Raw genomic sequence first — 19,556 nt, forward strand, 5'->3', positions numbered from 1 at the left:
TACATCACGTTAATCAGAAAATCGGTAATTTACATCTGCAGCGGAAAAAAATTCAGTTCCGGCCAGCGTAGGGCTCGAACCCACGACCCTGTGAATAAGAGTCTCATGCTCTACCGACTGAGCTAGCCGTGCTGCCTCGGTGGATACCTGATTGGCAGCAGATCACACAGTAATCGTTTGGGTTGGGTGGTCCCATACAGAATCTCTCCATGCTTCCTAATGTTTTCCTAACGTCACACTCGTCACGTACTTCACTTTTATTTCATAATCATTTCTGAGAGGTAAAGGAATTGCATGACAATCTGCAGAGCTAGCGGCGTCAAAATTAACACACATACTTGATGTGACTCAAAAGCCGAACGAGTTACTTTCCGACGTTGTTTTAGATGTGCAAGTGCCAGTCAAAACTCGCGGTGAGGGCACTCTGCCGACCATTTCGCTAGTTAACACCGGTCTTGTTGTGTGTGTTTCAGGTTCAAGACCATCTCCAAGTACAAAATGGTCAACAGCAACATTCAGACGGTTTCGTACTGCTCTATTGCTACATTAAAACGGTATGTTTCTTTTTCAGAAATGGAAAAACACGACCGTGACAGGATTCGAACCTGCAATCTTCGGATCCGAAGTCCGACGCCTTATCCATTAGGCCACACGGTCACTGACGACCAAGTGTAACTTATATACGACCCATTTCGAAACGCTCACACCCCCTGAGGAACTGTGTTTTCGTTCCACACAGCCCCTGCCCCTTACTCTTTTCCACCCATTCGTTACATTCAACCTCTTACGAGACCGACCAAACATAGACAGGAAAACAAGACCACACACTTTGCGCATTCGGAATCGATGGCAGGGTGTCCCTCGCCGCATTTGCTACGATGGCCATTTGCTACTTATGCAGAAGCGGCGGCGGCGGCGACGACGACGACGACGACGACCGCGAGAGGCTCTGAGATTTGTGAGAAATACATCTATAAAATGTAATTCAGACTGCCTCGTCTCACCTTATGCTAAACCGCTTTGGCAAATGCTTTATCTGCGCCATTCGCCTTAATCACATCTGAGAGTAATTCTTAATAATACGCCTGTCGCTAATTGTTCCTCATCACAGATACTGCTTTCTATACGGCTACGATGCGCAACTGATTTCCAAGATTCGTCTTCCTCCTGTGAGGATGGAACTCACGACCCCTGGTTTACTAGACCAATGCTCTACCACTGACCTAAACAGGCGCCGCCTAGCGGCACTTTTGTGTACTTCGTCCGTATGGTTGTCTGAATCATCAGACTTCAGCTGACAACACTTCATATTTTCGACTAATATTTGCAGCAATGGCGACCCATTACTGCTTGGCTACACATCTGACACGTAGCCGATATTCTCTTCAAACAAAACCACCTGCACTTCAGAACATGACTTTCACACATGTCTACAAAATCACCTTCACTTCAAATACAGTTTTCTTGCGACTGATGGAGACGTAGGCAAATTTATAGTTGCTATTTCCATTACATCACGTTAATCAGAAAATCGGTAATTTACATCTGCAGCGGAAAAAAATTCCGTTCCGGCCAGCGTAGGGCTCGAACCCACGACCCTGTGAATAAGAGTCTCATGCTCTACCGACTGAGCTAGCCGTGCTGCCTCGGTGGATACCTGATTGGCAGCAGATCACACAGTAATCGTTTGGGTTGGGTGGTCCCATACAGAATCTCTCCATGCTTCCTAATGTTTTCCTAACGTCACACTCGTCACGTACTTCACTTTTATTTCATAATCATTTCTGAGAGGTAAAGGAATTGCATGACAATCTGCAGAGCTAGCGGCGTCAAAATTAACACACATACTTGATGTGACTCAAAAGCCGAACGAGTTACTTTCCGACGTTGTTTTAGATGTGCAAGTGCCAGTCAAAACTCGCGGTGAGGGCACTCTGCCGACCATTTCGCTAGTTAACACCGGTCTTGTTGTGTGTGTTTCAGGTTCAAGACCATCTCCAAGTACAAAATGGTCAACAGCAACATTCAGACGGTTTCGTACTGCTCTATTGCTACATTAAAACGGTATGTTTCTTTTTCAGAAATGGAAAAACACGACCGTGACAGGATTCGAACCTGCAATCTTCGGATCCGAAGTCCGACGCCTTATCCATTAGGCCACACGGTCACTGACGACCAAGTGTAACTTATATACGACCCATTTCGAAACGCTCACACCCCCTGAGGAACTGTGTTTTCGTTCCACACAGCCCCTGCCCCTTACTCTTTTCCACCCATTCGTTACATTCAACCTCTTACGAGACCGACCAAACATAGACAGGAAAACAAGACCACACACTTTGCGCATTCGGAATCGATGGCAGGGTGTCCCTCGCCGCATTTGCTACGATGGCCATTTGCTACTTATGCAGAAGCGGCGGCGGCGGCGACGACGACGACGACGACGACCGCGAGAGGCTCTGAGATTTGTGAGAAATACATCTATAAAATGTAATTCAGACTGCCTCGTCTCACCTTATGCTAAACCGCTTTGGCAAATGCTTTATCTGCGCCATTCGCATTAATCACATCTGAGAGTAATCCTTAATAATACGCCTGTCGCTAATTGTTCCTCATCACAGATACTGCTTTCTATACGGCTACGATGCGCAACTGATTTCCAAGATTCGTCTTCCTCCTGTGAGGATGGAACTCACGACCCCTGGTTTACTAGACCAATGCTCTACCACTGACCTAAACAGGCGCCGCCTAGCGGCACTTTGTGTACTTCGTCCGTATGGTTGTCTGAATCATCAGACTTCAGCTGACAACACTTCATATTTTCGACTAATATTTGCAGCAATGGCGACCCATTACTGCTTGGCTACACATCTGACACGTAGCCGATATTCTCTTCAAACAAAACCACCTGCACTTCAGAACATGACTTTCACACATGTCTACAAAATCACCTTCACTTCAAATACAGTTTTCTTGCGACTGATGGAGACGTAGGCAAATTTATAGTTGCTATTTCCATTACATCACGTTAATCAGAAAATCGGTAATTTACATCTACAGCGGAAAAAAATTCCGTTCCGGCCAGCGTAGGGCTCGAACCCACGACCCTGTGAATAAGAGTCTCATGCTCTACCGACTGAGCCAGCCGTGCTGCCTCGGTGGATACCTGATTGGCAGCAGATCACACAGTAATCGTTTGGGTTGGGTGGTCCCATACAGAATCTCTCCATGCTTCCTAATATTTTCCTAACGTCACACTCGTCACGTACTTCACTTTTATTTCATAATCATTTCTGAGAGGTAAAGGAATTGCATGACAATCTGCAGAGCTAGCGGCGTCAAAATTAACACACATACTTGATGTGACTCAAAAGCCGAACGAGTTACTTTCCGACGTTGTTTTAGATGTGCAAGTGCCAGTCAAAACTCGCGGTGAGGGCACTCTGCCGACCATTTCGCTAGTTAACACCGGTCTTGTTGTGTGTGTTTCAGGTTCAAGACCATCTCCAAGTACAAAATGGTCAACAGCAACATTCAGACGGTTTCGTACTGCTCAATTGCTACATTAAAACGGTATGTTTCTTTTTCAGAAATGGAAAAACACGACCGTGACAGGATTCGAACCTGCAATCTTCGGATCCGAAGTCCGACGCCTTATCCATTAGGCCACACGGTCACTGACGACCAAGTGTAACTTATATACGACCCATTTCGAAACGCTCACACCCCCTGAGGAACTGTGTTTTCGTTCCACACAGCCCCTGCCCCTTACTCTTTCCCACCCATTCGTTACATTCAACCTCTTACGAGACCGACCAAACATACAAAGGAAAAGAAGACCACACACTTTGCGCATTCGGAATCGATGGCAGGGTGTCCCTCGCCGCATTTGCTACGATGTCCATTTGCTACTTATGCAGAAGCGGCGGCGGCGGCGACGACGACGACGACGACGACGACCGCGAGAGGCTCTGAGATTTGTGAGAAATACATCTATAAAATGTAATTCAGACTGCCTCGTCTCACCTTATGCTAAACCGCTTTGGCAAATGCTTTATCTGCGCCATTCGCCTTAATCACATCTGAGAGTAATTCTTAATAATACGCCTGTCGCTAATTGTTCCTCATCACAGATACTGCTTTCTATACGGCTACGATGCGCAACTGATTTCCAAGATTCGTCTTCCTCCTGTGAGGATGGAACTCACGACCCCTGGTTTACTAGACCAATGCTCTACCACTGACCAAAACAGGCGCCGCCTAGCGGCACTTTTGCGTACTTCGTCCGTACAGTCGTCTGAATCATCAGACTTCAGCTGACAACACTTCATATTTTCGACTAATATTTGCAGCTATGGCGACCCATTACTGCTTGGCTACACATCTGACACGTAGCCGTGTTCTTTCCAACCAAAACCACCTGCACTTCAGAACATGACTTTCACACATGTCTACAAAATCACCTTCAATTCAAATACAGTTTTCTAGCGACTGATGGAGACGTAGGCAAATTTTAAAGTTGCTATTTCCATTACATCACGTTAATCAGAAAATCGGTAATTTACTTCTGCAGCGGAAAAAATTCCGTTCCGCCCAGCGTAGGGCTCGAACCCACGACCCTGTGAATAAGAGTCTCATGCTCTACCGACTGAGCTAGCCGTGCTGCCTCGTTGGATACCTGCTGGGCAGCAGATCACACAGTACTCGTTTGGGTTGGTAGGTCCCATACAGAATCTCTCCATGCTTCCTAATGTTTTCCTAACGTCACACTCGTCACGTACTTCACTTTTATTTCATAATCATTTCTGAGAGGTAAAGGAATTGCATGACAATCTGCAGAGCTAGCGGCGTCAAAATTAACACACATACTTGATGTGACTCAAAAGCCGAACGAGTTACTTTCCGACGTTGTTTTAGATGTGCAAGTGCCAGTCACACATCGCGGTGAGGCCACTCTGCCGTTCATTTCGCTAGTTAACACCTGTCTTGTTGTGTGTGTTTCAAGCTCAAGACCATCTCCAAGCACAAAATGCTCAACGGCAACATTCAAACGGTTTCGTACTGCTCAATTGCTACATTAAAAAGATATGTTTCTTTTTCAGAAATGGAAAAACACGACCGTGACAGGATTCGAACCTGCAATCTTCGGATCCGAAGTCCGACGCCTTATCCATTAGGCCACACGGTCACTGACGACCAAGTATAACTTATATACGACTCATTTCGAAACGCTCACACCCCCTGAGGAATTGTGTTTTCGTTCCACACAGCCGCTGCCCCTTACTCTTCCCCACCCATTCGTTACATTCAACCTCTTACGAGACCGACCAAACATACAAAGGAAAAGAAGACCACACACTTTGCGCATTCGGAATCGATGGCAGGGTGTCCCTCGCCGCATTTGCTACGATGGCCATTTGCTACTTATGCAGAAGCGGCGGCGGCGGCGACGACGACGACGACGACGACGACCGCGAGAGGCTCTGAGATTTGTGAGAAATACATCTATAAAATGTAATTCAGACTGCCTCGTCTCACCTTATGCTAAACCGCTTTGGCAAATGCTTTATCTGCGCCATTCGCCTTAATCACATCTGAGAGTAATTCTTAATAATACTCCTGTCGCTAATTGTTCCTCATCACAGATACTGTTTGCTACACGGCCACGATGCGCAACTGATTTCCAAAATTCGTCTTCCTCCTGTGAGGATGGAACTCACGACCCCTGGTTTACTAGACCAATGCTCTACCACTGACCTAAACAGGCGCCGCCTAGCGGCACTTTTGTGTACTTCGTCCGTATGGTTGTCTGAATCATCAGACTTCAGCTGACAACACTTCATATTTTCGACTAATATTTGCAGCAATGGCGACCCATTACTGCTTGGCTACACATCTGACACGTAGCCGTGTTCTCTCCAACCAAAACCACTTGCACTTCAGAACATGACTTTCACACATGTCTACAAAATCACATTCACTTAAAATACAGTTTTCTTGCGACTGATGGAGACGTAGGCAAATTTATAGTTGCTATTTCCATTACATCACGTTAATCAGAAAATCGGTAATTTACATCTGCAGCGGAAAAAAATTCAGTTCCGGCCAGCGTAGGGCTCGAACCCGCGACCCTGTGAATAAGAGTCTCATGCTCTACCGACTGAGCTAGCCGTGCTGCCTCGGTGAATACCTGATTGGCAGCAGATCACACAGTAATCGTTTGGGTTGGGTGGTCCCATACAGAATCTCTCCATGCTTCCTAATGTTTTCCTAACGTCACACTCGTCACGTACTTCACTTTTATTTCATAATCATTTCTGAGAGGTAAAGGAATTGCATGACAATCTGCAGAGCTAGCGGCCTCAAAATTAACACACATACTTGATGTGACTCAAAAGCCGAACGAGTTACTTTCCGACGTTGTTTTAGATGTGCAAGTGCCAGTCAAAACTCGCGGTGAGGGCACTCTGCCGACCATTTCGCTAGTTAACACCGGTCTTGTTGTGTGTGTTTCAGGTTCAAGACCATCTCCAAGTACAAAATGGTCAACAGCAACATTCAGACGGTTTCGTACTGCTCAATTGCTACATTAAAACGGTATGTTTCTTTTTCAGAAATGGAAAAACACGACCGTGACAGGATTCGAACCTGCAATCTTCGGATCCGAAGTCCGACGCCTTATCCATTAGGCCACACGGTCACTGACGACCAAGTGTAACTTATATACGACCCATTTCGAAACGCTCACACCCCCTGAGGAACTGTGTTTTCGTTCCACACAGCCCCTGCCCCTTACTCTTTTCCACCCATTCGTTACATTCAACCTCTTACGAGACCGACCAAACATAGACAGGAAAACAAGACCACACACTTTGCGCATTCGGAATCGATGGCAGGGTGTCCCTCGCCGCATTTGCTACGATGGCCATTTGCTACTTATGCAGAAGCGGCGGCGGCGGCGACGACGACGACGACGACGACGACCGCGAGAGGCTCTGAGATTTGTGAGAAATACATCTATAAAATGTAATTCAGACTGCCTCGTCTCACCTTATGCTAAACCGCTTTGGCAAATGCTTTATCTGCGCCATTCGCATTAATCACATCTGAGAGTATTCCTTAATAATACGCCTGTCGCTAATTGTTCCTCATCACAGATACTGCTTTCTATACGGCTACGATGCGCAACTGATTTCCAAGATTCGTCTTCCTCCTGTGAGGATGGAACTCACGACCCCTGGTTTACTAGACCAATGCTCTACCACTGACCTAAACAGGCGCCGCCTAGCGGCACTTTTGTGTACTTCGTCCGTATGGTTGTCTGAATCATCAGACTTCAGCTGACAACACTTCATATTTTCGACTAATATTTGCAGCAATGGCGACCCATTACTGCTTGGCTACACATCTGACACGTAGCCGATATTCTCTTCAAACAAAACCACCTGCACTTCAGAACATGACTTTCACACATGTCTACAAAATCACCTTCACTTCAAATACAGTTTTCTTGCGACTGATGGAGACGTAGGCAAATTTATAGTTGCTATTTCCATTACATCACGTTAATCAGAAAATCGGTAATTTACTTCTGCAGCGGAAAAAAATTCCGTTCCGGCCAGCGTAGGGCTCGAACCCACGACCCTGTGAATAAGAGTCTCATGCTCTACCGACTGAGCTAGCCGTGCTGCCTCGGTGGATACCTGATTGGCAGCAGATCACACAGTAATCGTTTGGGTTGGGTGGTCCCATACAGAATCTCTCCATGCTTCCTAATGTTTTCCTAACGTCACACTCGTCACGTACTTCACTTTTATTTCATAATCATTTCTGAGAGGTAAAGGAATTGCATGACAATCTGCAGAGCTAGCGGCGTCAAAATTAACACACATACTTGATGTGACTCAAAAGCCGAACGAGTTACTTTCCGACGTTGTTTTAGATGTGCAAGTGCCAGTCAAAACTCGCGGTGAGGGCACTCTGCCGACCATTTCGCTAGTTAACACCGGTCTTGTTGTGTGTGTTTCAGGTTCAAGACCATCTCCAAGTACAAAATGGTCAACAGCAACATTCAGACGGTTTCGTACTGCTCTATTGCTACATTAAAACGGTATGTTTCTTTTTCAGAAATGGAAAAACACGACCGTGACAGGATTCGAACCTGCAATCTTCGGATCCGAAGTCCGACGCCTTATCCATTAGGCCACACGGTCACTGACGACCAAGTGTAACTTATATACGACCCATTTCGAAACGCTCACACCCCCTGAGGAACTGTGTTTTCGTTCCACACAGCCCCTGCCCCTTACTCTTTTCCACCCATTCGTTACATTCAACCTCTTACGAGACCGACCAAACATAGACAGGAAAACAAGACCACACACTTTGCGCATTCGGAATCGATGGCAGGGTGTCCCTCGCCGCATTTGCTACGATGTCCATTTGCTACTTATGCAGAAGCGGCGGCGGCGGCGACGACGACGACGACGACGACCGCGAGAGGCTCTGAGATTTGTGAGAAATACATCTATAAAATGTAATTCAGACTGCCTCGTCTCACCTTATGCTAAACCGCTTTGGCAAATGCTTTATCTGCGCCATTCGCCTTAATCACATCTGAGAGTAATTCTTAATAATACGCCTGTCGCTAATTGTTCCTCATCACAGATACTGCTTTCTATACGGCTACGATGCGCAACTGATTTCCAAGATTCGTCTTCCTCCTGTGAGGATGGAACTCACGACCCCTGGTTTACTAGACCAATGCTCTACCACTGACCTAAACAGGCGCCGCCTAGCGGCACTTTTGTGTACTTCGTCCGTATGGTTGTCTGAATCATCAGACTTCAGCTGACAACACTTCATATTTTCGACTAATATTTGCAGCAATGGCGACCCATTACTGCTTGGCTACACATCTGACACGTAGCCGATATTCTCTTCAAACAAAACCACCTGCACTTCAGAACATGACTTTCACACATGTCTACAAAATCACCTTCACTTCAAATACAGTTTTCTTGCGACTGATGGAGACGTAGGCAAATTTATAGTTGCTATTTCCATTACATCACGTTAATCAGAAAATCGGTAATTTACATCTGCAGCGGAAAAAAATTCCGTTCCGGCCAGCGTAGGGCTCGAACCCACGACCCTGTGAATAAGAGTCTCATGCTCTACCGACTGAGCTAGCCGTGCTGCCTCGGTGGATACCTGATTGGCAGCAGATCACACAGTAATCGTTTGGGTTGGGTGGTCCCATACAGAATCTCTCCATGCTTCCTAATGTTTTCCTAACGTCACACTCGTCACGTACTTCACTTTTATTTCATAATCATTTCTGAGAGGTAAAGGAATTGCATGACAATCTGCAGAGCTAGCGGCCTCAAAATTAACACACATACTTGATGTGACTCAAAAGCCGAACGAGTTACTTTCCGACGTTGTTTTAGATGTGCAAGTGCCAGTCAAAACTCGCGGTGAGGGCACTCTGCCGACCATTTCGCTAGTTAACACCTGTCTTGTTGTGTGTGTTTCAAGCTCAAGACCATCTCCAAGCACAAAATTCTCAACGGCAACATTCAAACGGTTTCGTACTGCTCAATTGCTACATTAAAAAGATATGTTTCTTTTTCAGAAATGGAAAAACACGACCGTGACAGGATTCGAACCTGCAATCTTCGGATCCGAAGTCCGACGCCTTATCCATTAGGCCACACGGTCACTGACGACCAAGTATAACTTATATACGACTCATTTCGAAACGCTCACACCCCCTGAGGAATTGTGTTTTCGTTCCACACAGCCGCTGCCCCTTACTGTTCCCCACCCATTCGTTACATTCAACCTCTTACGAGACCGACCAAACATACAAAGGAAAAGAAGACCACACACTTTGCGCATTCGGAATCGATGGCAGGGTGTCCCTCGCCGCATTTGCTACGATGGCCATTTGCTACTTATGCAGAAGCGGCGGCGGCGGCGACGACGACGACGACGACGACCGCGAGAGGCTCTGAGATTTGTGAGAAATACATCTATAAAATGTAATTCAGACTGCCTCGTCTCACCTTATGCTAAACCGCTTTGGCAAATGCTTTATCTGCGCCATTCGCCTTAATCACATCTGAGAGTAATTCTTAATAATACTCCTGTCGCTAATTGTTCCTCATCACAGATACTGTTTGCTACACGGCCACGATGCGCAACTGATTTCCAAAATTCGTCTTCCTCCTGTGAGGATGGAACTCACGACCCCTGGTTTACTAGACCAATGCTCTACCACTGACCTAAACAGGCGCCGCCTAGCGGCACTTTTGTGTACTTCGTCCGTATGGTTGTCTGAATCATCAGACTTCAGCTGACAACACTTCATATTTTCGACTAATATTTGCAGCAATGGCGACCCATTACTGCTTGGCTACACATCTGACACGTAGCCGTGTTCTCTCCAACCAAAACCACTTGCACTTCAGAACATGACTTTCACACATGTCTACAAAATCACATTCACTTAAAATACAGTTTTCTTGCGACTGATGGAGACGTAGGCAAATTTATAGTTGCTATTTCCATTACATCACGTTAATCAGAAAATCGGTAATTTACATCTGCAGCGGAAAAAAATTCAGTTCCGGCCAGCGTAGGGCTCGAACCCGCGACCCTGTGAATAAGAGTCTCATGCTCTACCGACTGAGCTAGCCGTGCTGCCTCGGTGAATACCTGATTGGCAGCAGATCACACAGTAATCGTTTGGGTTGGGTGGTCCCATACAGAATCTCTCCATGCTTCCTAATGTTTTCCTAACGTCACACTCGTCACGTACTTCACTTTTATTTCATAATCATTTCTGAGAGGTAAAGGAATTGCATGACAATCTGCAGAGCTAGCGGCGTCAAAATTAACACACATACTTGATGTGACTCAAAAGCCGAACGAGTTACTTTCCGACGTTGTTTTAGATGTGCAAGTGCCAGTCAAAACTCGCGTTGAGGGCACTCTGCCGACCATTTCGCTAGTTAACACCGGTCTTGTTGTGTGTGTTTCAGGTTCAAGACCATCTCCAAGTACAAAATGGTCAACAGCAACATTCAGACGGTTTCGTACTGCTCAATTGCTACATTAAAACGGTATGTTTCTTTTTCAGAAATGGAAAAACACGACCGTGACAGGATTCGAACCTGCAATCTTCGGATCCGAAGTCCGACGCCTTATCCATTAGGCCACACGGTCACTGACGACCAAGTGTAACTTATATACGACCCATTTCGAAACGCTCACACCCCCTGAGGAACTGTGTTTTCGTTCCACACAGCCCCTGCCCCTTACTCTTTTCCACCCATTCGTTACATTCAACCTCTTACGAGACCGACCAAACATAGACAGGAAAACAAGACCACACACTTTGCGCATTCGGAATCGATGGCAGGGTGTCCCTCGCCGCATTTGCTACGATGGCCATTTGCTACTTATGCAGAAGCGGCGGCGGCGGCGACGACGACGACGACGACGACGACCGCGAGAGGCTCTGAGATTTGTGAGAAATACATCTATAAAATGTAATTCAGACTGCCTCGTCTCACCTTATGCTAAACCGCTTTGGCAAATGCTTTATCTGCGCCATTCGCATTAATCACATCTGAGAGTAATCCTTAATAATACGCCTGTCGCTAATTGTTCCTCATCACAGATACTGCTTTCTATACGGCTACGATGCGCAACTGATTTCCAAGATTCGTCTTCCTCCTGTGAGGATGGAACTCACGACCCCTGGTTTACTAGACCAATGCTCTACCACTGACCTAAACAGGCGCCGCCTAGCGGCACTTTGTGTACTTCGTCCGTATGGTTGTCTGAATCATCAGACTTCAGCTGACAACACTTCATATTTTCGACTAATATTTGCAGCAATGGCGACCCATTACTGCTTGGCTACACATCTGACACGTAGCCGATATTCTCTTCAAACAAAACCACCTGCACTTCAGAACATGACTTTCACACATGTCTACAAAATCACCTTCACTTCAAATACAGTTTTCTTGCGACTGATGGAGACGTAGGCAAATTTATAGTTGCTATTTCCATTACATCACGTTAATCAGAAAATCGGTAATTTACATCTGCAGCGGAAAAAAATTCCGTTCCGGCCAGCGTAGGGCTCGAACCCACGACCCTGTGAATAAGAGTCTCATGCTCTACCGACTGAGCTAGCCGTGCTGCCTCGGTGGATACCTGATTGGCAGCAGATCACACAGTAATCGTTTGGGTTGGGTGGTCCCATACAGAATCTCTCCATGCTTCCTAATGTTTTCCTAACGTCACACTCGTCACGTACTTCACTTTTATTTCATAATCATTTCTGAGAGGTAAAGGAATTGCATGACAATCTGCAGAGCTAGCGGCGTCAAAATTAACACACATACTTGATGTGACTCAAAAGCCGAACGAGTTACTTTCCGACGTTGTTTTAGATGTGCAAGTGCCAGTCAAAACTCGCGGTGAGGGCACTCTGCCGACCATTTCGCTAGTTAACACCGGTCTTGTTGTGTGTGTTTCAGGTTCAAGACCATCTCCAAGTACAAAATGGTCAACAGCAACATTCAGACGGTTTCGTACTGCTCTATTGCTACATTAAAACGGTATGTTTCTTTTTCAGAAATGGAAAAACACGACCGTGACAGGATTCGAACCTGCAATCTTCGGATCCGAAGTCCGACGCCTTATCCATTAGGCCACACGGTCACTCAAAAGCCGAACGAGTTACTTTCCGACGTTGTTTTAGATGTGCAAGTGCCAGTCAAAACTCGCGGTGAGGGCACTCTGCCGACCATTTCGCTAGTTAACACCGGTCTTGTTGTGTGTGTTTCAGGTTCAAGACCATCTCCAAGTACAAAATGGTCAACAGCAACATTCAGACGGTTTCGTACTGCTCTATTGCTACATTAAAACGGTATGTTTCTTTTTCAGAAATGGAAAAACACGACCGTGACAGGATTCGAACCTGCAATCTTCGGATCCGAAGTCCGACGCCTTATCCATTAGGCCACACGGTCACTGACGACCAAGTGTAACTTATATACGACCCATTTCGAAACGCTCACACCCCCTGAGGAACTGTGTTTTCGTTCCACACAGCCCCTGCCCCTTACTCTTTTCCACCCATTCGTTACATTCAACCTCTTACGAGACCGACCAAACATAGACAGGAAAACAAGACCACACACTTTGCGCATTCGGAATCGATGGCAGGGTGTCCCTCGCCGCATTTGCTACGATGTCCATTTGCTACTTATGCAGAAGCGGCGGCGGCGGCGACGACGACGACGACGACGACCGCGAGAGGCTCTGAGATTTGTGAGAAATACATCTATAAAATGTAATTCAGACTGCCTCGTCTCACCTTATGCTAAACCGCTTTGGCAAATGCTTTATCTGCGCCATTCGCCTTAATCACATCTGAGAGTAATTCTTAATAATACGCCTGTCGCTAATTGTTCCTCATCACAGATACTGCTTTCTATACGGCTACGATGCGCAACTGATTTCCAAGATTCGTCTTCCTCCTGTGAGGATGGAACTCACGACCCCTGGTTTACTAGACCAATGCTCTACCACTGACCTAAACAGGCGCCGCCTAGCGGCACTTTTGTGTACTTCGTCCGTATGGTTGTCTGAATCATCAGACTTCAGCTGACAACACTTCATATTTTCGACTAATATTTGCAGCAATGGCGACCCATTACTGCTTGGCTACACATCTGACACGTAGCCGATATTCTCTTCAAACAAAACCACCTGCACTTCAGAACATGACTTTCACACATGTCTACAAAATCACCTTCACTTCAAATACAGTTTTCTTGCGACTGATGGAGACGTAGGCAAATTTATAGTTGCTATTTCCATTACATCACGTTAATCAGAAAATCGGTAATTTACATCTGCAGCGGAAAAAAATTCCGTTCCGGCCAGCGTAGGGCTCGAACCCACGACCCTGTGAATAAGAGTCTCATGCTCTACCGACTGAGCTAGCCGTGCTGCCTCGGTGGATACCTGATTGGCAGCAGATCACACAGTAATCGTTTGGGTTGGGTGGTCCCATACAGAATCTCTCCATGCTTCCTAATGTTTTCCTAACGTCACACTCGTCACGTACTTCACTTTTATTTCATAATCATTTCTGAGAGGTAAAGGAATTGCATGACAATCTGCAGAGCTAGCGGCGTCAAAATTAACACACATACTTGATGTGACTCAAAAGCCGAACGAGTTACTTTCCGACGTTGTTTTAGATGTGCAAGTGCCAGTCAAAACTCGCGGTGAGGGCACTCTGCCGACCATTTCGCTAGTTAACACCTGTCTTGTTGTGTGTGTTTCAAGCTCAAGACCATCTCCAAGCACAAAATTCTCAACGGCAACATTCAAACGGTTTCGTACTGCTCAATTGCTACATTAAAAAGATATGTTTCTTTTTCAGAAATGGAAAAACACGACCGTGACAGGATTCGAACCTGCAATCTTCGGATCCGAAGTCCGACGCCTTATCCATTAGGCCACACGGTCACTGACGACCAAGTATAACTTATATACGAGTCATTTCGAAACGCTCACACCCCCTGAGGAATTGTGTTTTCGTTCCACACAGCCGCTGCCCCTTACTGTTCCCCACCCATTCGTTACATTCAACCTCTTACGAGACCGACCAAACATACAAAGGAAAAGAAGACCACACACTTTGCGCATTCGGAATCGATGGCAGGGTGTCCCTCGCCGCATTTGCTACGATGGCCATTTGCTACTTATGCAGAAGCGGCGGCGGCGGCGACGACGACGACGACGACCGCGAGAGGCTCTGAGATTTGTGAGAAATACATCTATAAAATGTAATTCAGACTGCCTCGTCTCACCTTATGCTAAACCGCTTTGGCAAATGCTTTATCTGCGCCATTCGCCTTAATCACATCTGAGAGTAATTCTTAATAATACTCCTGTCGCTAATTGTTCCTCATCACAGATACTGTTTGCTACACGGCCACGATGCGCAACTGATTTCCAAAATTCGTCTTCCTCCTGTGAGGATGGAACTCACGACCCCTGGTTTACTAGACCAATGCTCTACCACTGACCTAAACAGGCGCCGCCTAGCGGCACTTTTGTGTACTTCGTCCGTATGGTTGTCTGAATCATCAGACTTCAGCTGACAACACTTCATATTTTCGACTAATATTTGCAGCAATGGCGACCCATTACTGCTTGGCTACACATCTGACACGTAGCCGTGTTCTCTCCAACCAAAACCACTTGCACTTCAGAACATGACTTTCACACATGTCTACAAAATCACATTCACTTAAAATACAGTTTTCTTGCGACTGATGGAGACGTAGGCAAATTTATAGTTGCTATTTCCATTACATCACGTTAATCAGAAAATCGGTAATTTACATCTGCAGCGGAAAAAAATTCCGTTCCGGCCAGCGTAGGGCTCGAACCCGCGACCCTGTGAATAAGAGTCTCATGCTCTACCGACTGAGCTAGCCGTGCTGCCTCGGTGAATACCTGATTGGCAGCAGATCACACAGTAATCGTTTGGGTTGGGTGGTCCCATACAGAATCTCTCCATGCTTCCTAATGTTTTCCTAACGTCACACTCGTCACGTACTTCACTTTTATTTCATAATCATTTCTGAGAGGTAAAGGAATTGCATGACAATCTGCAGAGCTAGCGGCGTCAAAATTAACACACATACTTGATGTGACTCAAAAGCCGAACGAGTTACTTTCCGACGTTGTTTTAGATGTGCAAGTGCCAGTCAAAACTCGCGTTGAGGGCACTCTGCCGACCATTTCGCTAGTTAACACCGGTCTTGTTGTGTGTGTTTCAGGTTCAAGACCATCTCCAAGTACAAAATGGTCAACAGCAACATTCAGACGGTTTCGTACTGCTCAATTGCTACATTAAAACGGTATGTTTCTTTTTCAGAAATGGAAAAACACGACCGTGACAGGATTCGAACCTGCAATCTTCGGATCCGAAGTCCGACGCCTTATCCATTAGGCCACACGGTCACTGACGACCAAGTGTAACTTATATACGACCCATTTCGAAACGCTCACACCCCCTGAGGAACTGTGTTTTCGTTCCACACAGCCCCTGCCCCTTACTCTTTTCCACCCATTCGTTACATTCAACCTCTTACGAGACCGACCAAACATAGACAGGAAAACAAGACCACACACTTTGCGCATTCGGAATCGATGGCAGGGTGTCCCTCGCCGCATTTGCTACGATGGCCATTTGCTACTTATGCAGAAGCGGCGGCGGCGGCGACGACGACGACGACGACGACCGCGAGAGGCTCTGAGATTTGTGAGAAATACATCTATAAAATGTAATTCAGACTGCCTCGTCTCACCTTATGCTAAACCGCTTTGGCAAATGCTTTATCTGCGCCATTCGCATTAATCACATCTGAGAGTAATTCTTAATAATACGCCTGTCGCTAATTGTTCCTCATCACAGATACTGCTTTCTATACGGCTACGATGCGCAACTGATTTCCAAGATTCGTCTTCCTCCTGTGAGGATGGAACTCACGACCCCTGGTTTACTAGACCAATGCTCTACCACTGACCTAAACAGGCGCCGCCTAGCGGCACTTTTGTGTACTTCGTCCGTATGGTTGTCTGAATCATCAGACTTCAGCTGACAACACTTCATATTTTCGACTAATATTTGCAGCAATGGCGACCCATTACTGCTTGGCTACACATCTGACACGTAGCCGATATTCTCTTCAAACAAAACCACCTGCACTTCAGAACATGACTTTCACACATGTCTACAAAATCACCTTCACTTCAAATACAGTTTTCTTGCGACTGATGGACACGTAGGCAAATTTATAGTTGCTATTTCCATTACATCACGTTAATCAGAAAATCGGTAATTTACATCTGCAGCGGAAAAAAATTCCGTTCCGGCCAGCGTAGGGCTCGAACCCACGACCCTGTGAATAAGAGTCTCATGCTCTACCGACTGAGCTAGCCGTGCTGCCTCGGTGGATACCTGATTGGCAGCAGATCACACAGTAATCGTTTGGGTTGGGTGGTCCCATACAGAATCTCTCCATGCTTCCTAATGTTTTCCTAACGTCACACTCGTCACGTACTTCACTTTTATTTCATAATCATTTCTGAGAGGTAAAGGAATTGCATGGCAATCTGCAGAGCTAGCGGCGTCAAAATTAACACACATACTTGATGTGACTCAAAAGCCGAACGAGTTACTTTCCGACGTTGTTTTAGATGTGCAAGTGCCAGTCAAAACTCGCGGTGAGGGCACTCTGCCGACCATTTCGCTAGTTAACACCTGTCTTGTTGTGTGTGTTTCAAGCTCAAGACCATCTCCAAGCACAAAATGCTCAACGGCAACATTCAAACGGTTTCGTACTGCTCAATTGCTACATTAAAAAGATATGTTTCTTTTTCAGAAATGGAAAAACACGACCGTGACAGGATTCGAACCTGCAATCTTCGGATCCGAAGTCCGACGCCTTATCCATTAGGCCACACGGTCACTGACGACTAAGTATAACTTATATACGACTCATTTCGAAACGCTCACACCCCCTGAGGAATTGTGTTTTCGTTCCACACAGCCGCTGCCCCTTACTGTTCCCCACCCATTCGTTACATTCAACCTCTTACGAGACCGACCAAACATACAAAGGAAAAGAAGACCACACACTTTGCGCATTCGGAATCGATGGCAGGGTGTCCCTCGCCGCATTTGCTACGATGGCCATTTGCTACTTATGCAGAAGCGGCGGCGGCGGCGACGACGACGACGACGACCGCGAGAGGCTCTGAGATTTGTGAGAAATACATCTATAAAATGTAATTCAGACTGCCTCGTCTCACCTTATGCTAAACCGCTTTGGCAAATGCTTTATCTGCGCCATTCGCCTTAATCACATCTGAGAGTAATTCTTAATAATACTCCTGTCGCTAATTGTTCCTCATCACAGATACTGTTTGCTACACGGCCACGATGCGCAACTGATTTCCAAAATTCGTCTTCCTCCTGTGAGGATGGAACTCACGACCCCTGGTTTACTAGACCAATGCTCTACCACTGACCTAAACAGGCGCCGCCTAGCGGCACTTTTGTGTACTTCGTCCGTATGGTTGTCTGAATCATCAGACTTCAGCTGACAACACTTCATATTTTCGACTAATATTTGCAGCAATGGCGACCCATTACTGCTTGGCTACACATCTGACACGTAGCCGTGTTCTCTCCAACCAAAACCACTTGCACTTCAGAACATGACTTTCACACATGTCTACAAAATCACATTCACTTAAAATACAGTTTTCTTGCGACTGATGGAGACGTAGGCAAATTTATAGTTGCTATTTCCATTACATCACGTTAATCAGAAAATCGGTAATTTACATCTGCAGCGGAAAAAAATTCCGTTCCGGCCAGCGTAGGGCTCGAACCCACGACCCTGTGAATAAGAGTCTCATGCTCTACCGACTGAGCTAGCCGTGCTGCCTCGGTGGATACCTGATTGGCAGCAGATCACACAGTAATCGTTTGGGTTGGGTGGTCCCATACAGAATCTCTCCATGCTTCCTAATGTTTTCCTAACGTCACACTCGTCACGTACTTCACTTTTATTTCATAATCATTTCTGAGAGGTAAAGGAATTGCATGACAATCTGCAGAGCTAGCGGCGTCAAAATTAACACACATACTTGATGTGACTCAAAAGCCGAACGAGTTACTTTCCGACGTTGTTTTAGATGTGCAAGTGCCAGTCAAAACTCGCGGTGAGGGCACTCTGCCGACCATTTCGCTAGTTAACACCGGTCTTGTTGTGTGTGTTTCAGGTTCAAGACCATCTCCAAGTACAAAATGGTCAACAGCAACATTCAGACGGTTTCGTACTGCTCAATTGCTACATTAAAACGGTATGTTTCTTTTTCAGAAATGGAAAAACACGACCGTGACAGGATTCGAACCTGCAATCTTCGGATCCGAAGTCCGACGCCTTATCCATTAGGCCACACGGTCACTGACGACCAAGTGTAACTTATATACGACCCATTTCGAAACGCTCACACCCCCTGAGGAACTGTGTTTTCGTTCCACACAGCCCCTGCCCCTTACTCTTTTCCACCCATTCGTTACATTCAACCTCTTACGAGACCGACCAAACATAGACAGGAAAACAAGACCACACACTTTGCGCATTCGGAATCGATGGCAGGGTGTCCCTCGCCGCATTTGCTACGATGGCCATTTGCTACTTATGCAGAAGCGGCGGCGGCGGCGACGACGACGACGACCGCGAGAGGCTCTGAGATTTGTGAGAAATACATCTATAAAATGTAATTCAGACTGCCTCGTCTCACCTTATGCTAAACCGCTTTGGCAAATGCTTTATCTGCGCCATTCGCCTTAATCACATCTGAGAGTAATTCTTAATAATACGCCTGTCGCTAATTGTTCCTCATCACAGATACTGCTTTCTATACGGCTA

General features: G+C 46.2%; 24 non-coding genes across 24 annotated transcripts; all 24 read right to left on the reverse strand.

Moving 5' to 3' along the window:
- Positions 1-59: 59 nt before the first annotated feature.
- Positions 60-136, reverse strand: Trnak-cuu (transfer RNA lysine (anticodon CUU)). The gene has a single exon. It is a non-coding gene; the product is annotated as a tRNA-Lys (tRNA).
- Positions 137-584: 448 nt separating this feature from the next.
- Trnar-ucg (transfer RNA arginine (anticodon UCG)) lies at positions 585-657 on the reverse strand. Its single transcript has one exon. It is a non-coding gene; the product is annotated as a tRNA-Arg (tRNA).
- Positions 658-1,569: 912 nt separating this feature from the next.
- Trnak-cuu (transfer RNA lysine (anticodon CUU)) lies at positions 1,570-1,646 on the reverse strand. Its single transcript has one exon. It is a non-coding gene; the product is annotated as a tRNA-Lys (tRNA).
- A 448-nt stretch (positions 1,647-2,094) lies between these two features.
- Trnar-ucg (transfer RNA arginine (anticodon UCG)) lies at positions 2,095-2,167 on the reverse strand. The gene has a single exon. It is a non-coding gene; the product is annotated as a tRNA-Arg (tRNA).
- Positions 2,168-3,078: 911 nt separating this feature from the next.
- On the reverse strand, positions 3,079-3,155 carry Trnak-cuu (transfer RNA lysine (anticodon CUU)). The gene has a single exon. It is a non-coding gene; the product is annotated as a tRNA-Lys (tRNA).
- Positions 3,156-3,603: 448 nt separating this feature from the next.
- On the reverse strand, positions 3,604-3,676 carry Trnar-ucg (transfer RNA arginine (anticodon UCG)). The gene has a single exon. It is a non-coding gene; the product is annotated as a tRNA-Arg (tRNA).
- A 914-nt stretch (positions 3,677-4,590) lies between these two features.
- Trnak-cuu (transfer RNA lysine (anticodon CUU)) lies at positions 4,591-4,663 on the reverse strand. The gene has a single exon. It is a non-coding gene; the product is annotated as a tRNA-Lys (tRNA).
- A 452-nt stretch (positions 4,664-5,115) lies between these two features.
- Trnar-ucg (transfer RNA arginine (anticodon UCG)) lies at positions 5,116-5,188 on the reverse strand. Its single transcript has one exon. It is a non-coding gene; the product is annotated as a tRNA-Arg (tRNA).
- A 1,439-nt stretch (positions 5,189-6,627) lies between these two features.
- Positions 6,628-6,700, reverse strand: Trnar-ucg (transfer RNA arginine (anticodon UCG)). Its single transcript has one exon. It is a non-coding gene; the product is annotated as a tRNA-Arg (tRNA).
- Positions 6,701-7,615: 915 nt separating this feature from the next.
- Trnak-cuu (transfer RNA lysine (anticodon CUU)) lies at positions 7,616-7,692 on the reverse strand. The gene has a single exon. It is a non-coding gene; the product is annotated as a tRNA-Lys (tRNA).
- Positions 7,693-8,140: 448 nt separating this feature from the next.
- On the reverse strand, positions 8,141-8,213 carry Trnar-ucg (transfer RNA arginine (anticodon UCG)). Its single transcript has one exon. It is a non-coding gene; the product is annotated as a tRNA-Arg (tRNA).
- Positions 8,214-9,125: 912 nt separating this feature from the next.
- On the reverse strand, positions 9,126-9,202 carry Trnak-cuu (transfer RNA lysine (anticodon CUU)). Its single transcript has one exon. It is a non-coding gene; the product is annotated as a tRNA-Lys (tRNA).
- A 448-nt stretch (positions 9,203-9,650) lies between these two features.
- Positions 9,651-9,723, reverse strand: Trnar-ucg (transfer RNA arginine (anticodon UCG)). Its single transcript has one exon. It is a non-coding gene; the product is annotated as a tRNA-Arg (tRNA).
- Positions 9,724-11,159: 1,436 nt separating this feature from the next.
- On the reverse strand, positions 11,160-11,232 carry Trnar-ucg (transfer RNA arginine (anticodon UCG)). The gene has a single exon. It is a non-coding gene; the product is annotated as a tRNA-Arg (tRNA).
- Positions 11,233-12,146: 914 nt separating this feature from the next.
- Trnak-cuu (transfer RNA lysine (anticodon CUU)) lies at positions 12,147-12,223 on the reverse strand. Its single transcript has one exon. It is a non-coding gene; the product is annotated as a tRNA-Lys (tRNA).
- A 448-nt stretch (positions 12,224-12,671) lies between these two features.
- Trnar-ucg (transfer RNA arginine (anticodon UCG)) lies at positions 12,672-12,744 on the reverse strand. The gene has a single exon. It is a non-coding gene; the product is annotated as a tRNA-Arg (tRNA).
- A 238-nt stretch (positions 12,745-12,982) lies between these two features.
- Trnar-ucg (transfer RNA arginine (anticodon UCG)) lies at positions 12,983-13,055 on the reverse strand. Its single transcript has one exon. It is a non-coding gene; the product is annotated as a tRNA-Arg (tRNA).
- Positions 13,056-13,967: 912 nt separating this feature from the next.
- On the reverse strand, positions 13,968-14,044 carry Trnak-cuu (transfer RNA lysine (anticodon CUU)). The gene has a single exon. It is a non-coding gene; the product is annotated as a tRNA-Lys (tRNA).
- A 448-nt stretch (positions 14,045-14,492) lies between these two features.
- On the reverse strand, positions 14,493-14,565 carry Trnar-ucg (transfer RNA arginine (anticodon UCG)). The gene has a single exon. It is a non-coding gene; the product is annotated as a tRNA-Arg (tRNA).
- Positions 14,566-15,998: 1,433 nt separating this feature from the next.
- Trnar-ucg (transfer RNA arginine (anticodon UCG)) lies at positions 15,999-16,071 on the reverse strand. Its single transcript has one exon. It is a non-coding gene; the product is annotated as a tRNA-Arg (tRNA).
- Positions 16,072-16,983: 912 nt separating this feature from the next.
- Positions 16,984-17,060, reverse strand: Trnak-cuu (transfer RNA lysine (anticodon CUU)). The gene has a single exon. It is a non-coding gene; the product is annotated as a tRNA-Lys (tRNA).
- A 448-nt stretch (positions 17,061-17,508) lies between these two features.
- Trnar-ucg (transfer RNA arginine (anticodon UCG)) lies at positions 17,509-17,581 on the reverse strand. Its single transcript has one exon. It is a non-coding gene; the product is annotated as a tRNA-Arg (tRNA).
- Positions 17,582-18,489: 908 nt separating this feature from the next.
- On the reverse strand, positions 18,490-18,566 carry Trnak-cuu (transfer RNA lysine (anticodon CUU)). The gene has a single exon. It is a non-coding gene; the product is annotated as a tRNA-Lys (tRNA).
- Positions 18,567-19,014: 448 nt separating this feature from the next.
- Trnar-ucg (transfer RNA arginine (anticodon UCG)) lies at positions 19,015-19,087 on the reverse strand. The gene has a single exon. It is a non-coding gene; the product is annotated as a tRNA-Arg (tRNA).
- Positions 19,088-19,556: the final 469 nt, after the last annotated feature.

The sequence above is a fragment of the Schistocerca gregaria genome, unplaced genomic scaffold, assembly GCF_023897955.1.
Source record: "Schistocerca gregaria isolate iqSchGreg1 unplaced genomic scaffold, iqSchGreg1.2 ptg000180l, whole genome shotgun sequence".
Taxonomy (NCBI): domain Eukaryota; kingdom Metazoa; phylum Arthropoda; class Insecta; order Orthoptera; family Acrididae; genus Schistocerca; species Schistocerca gregaria.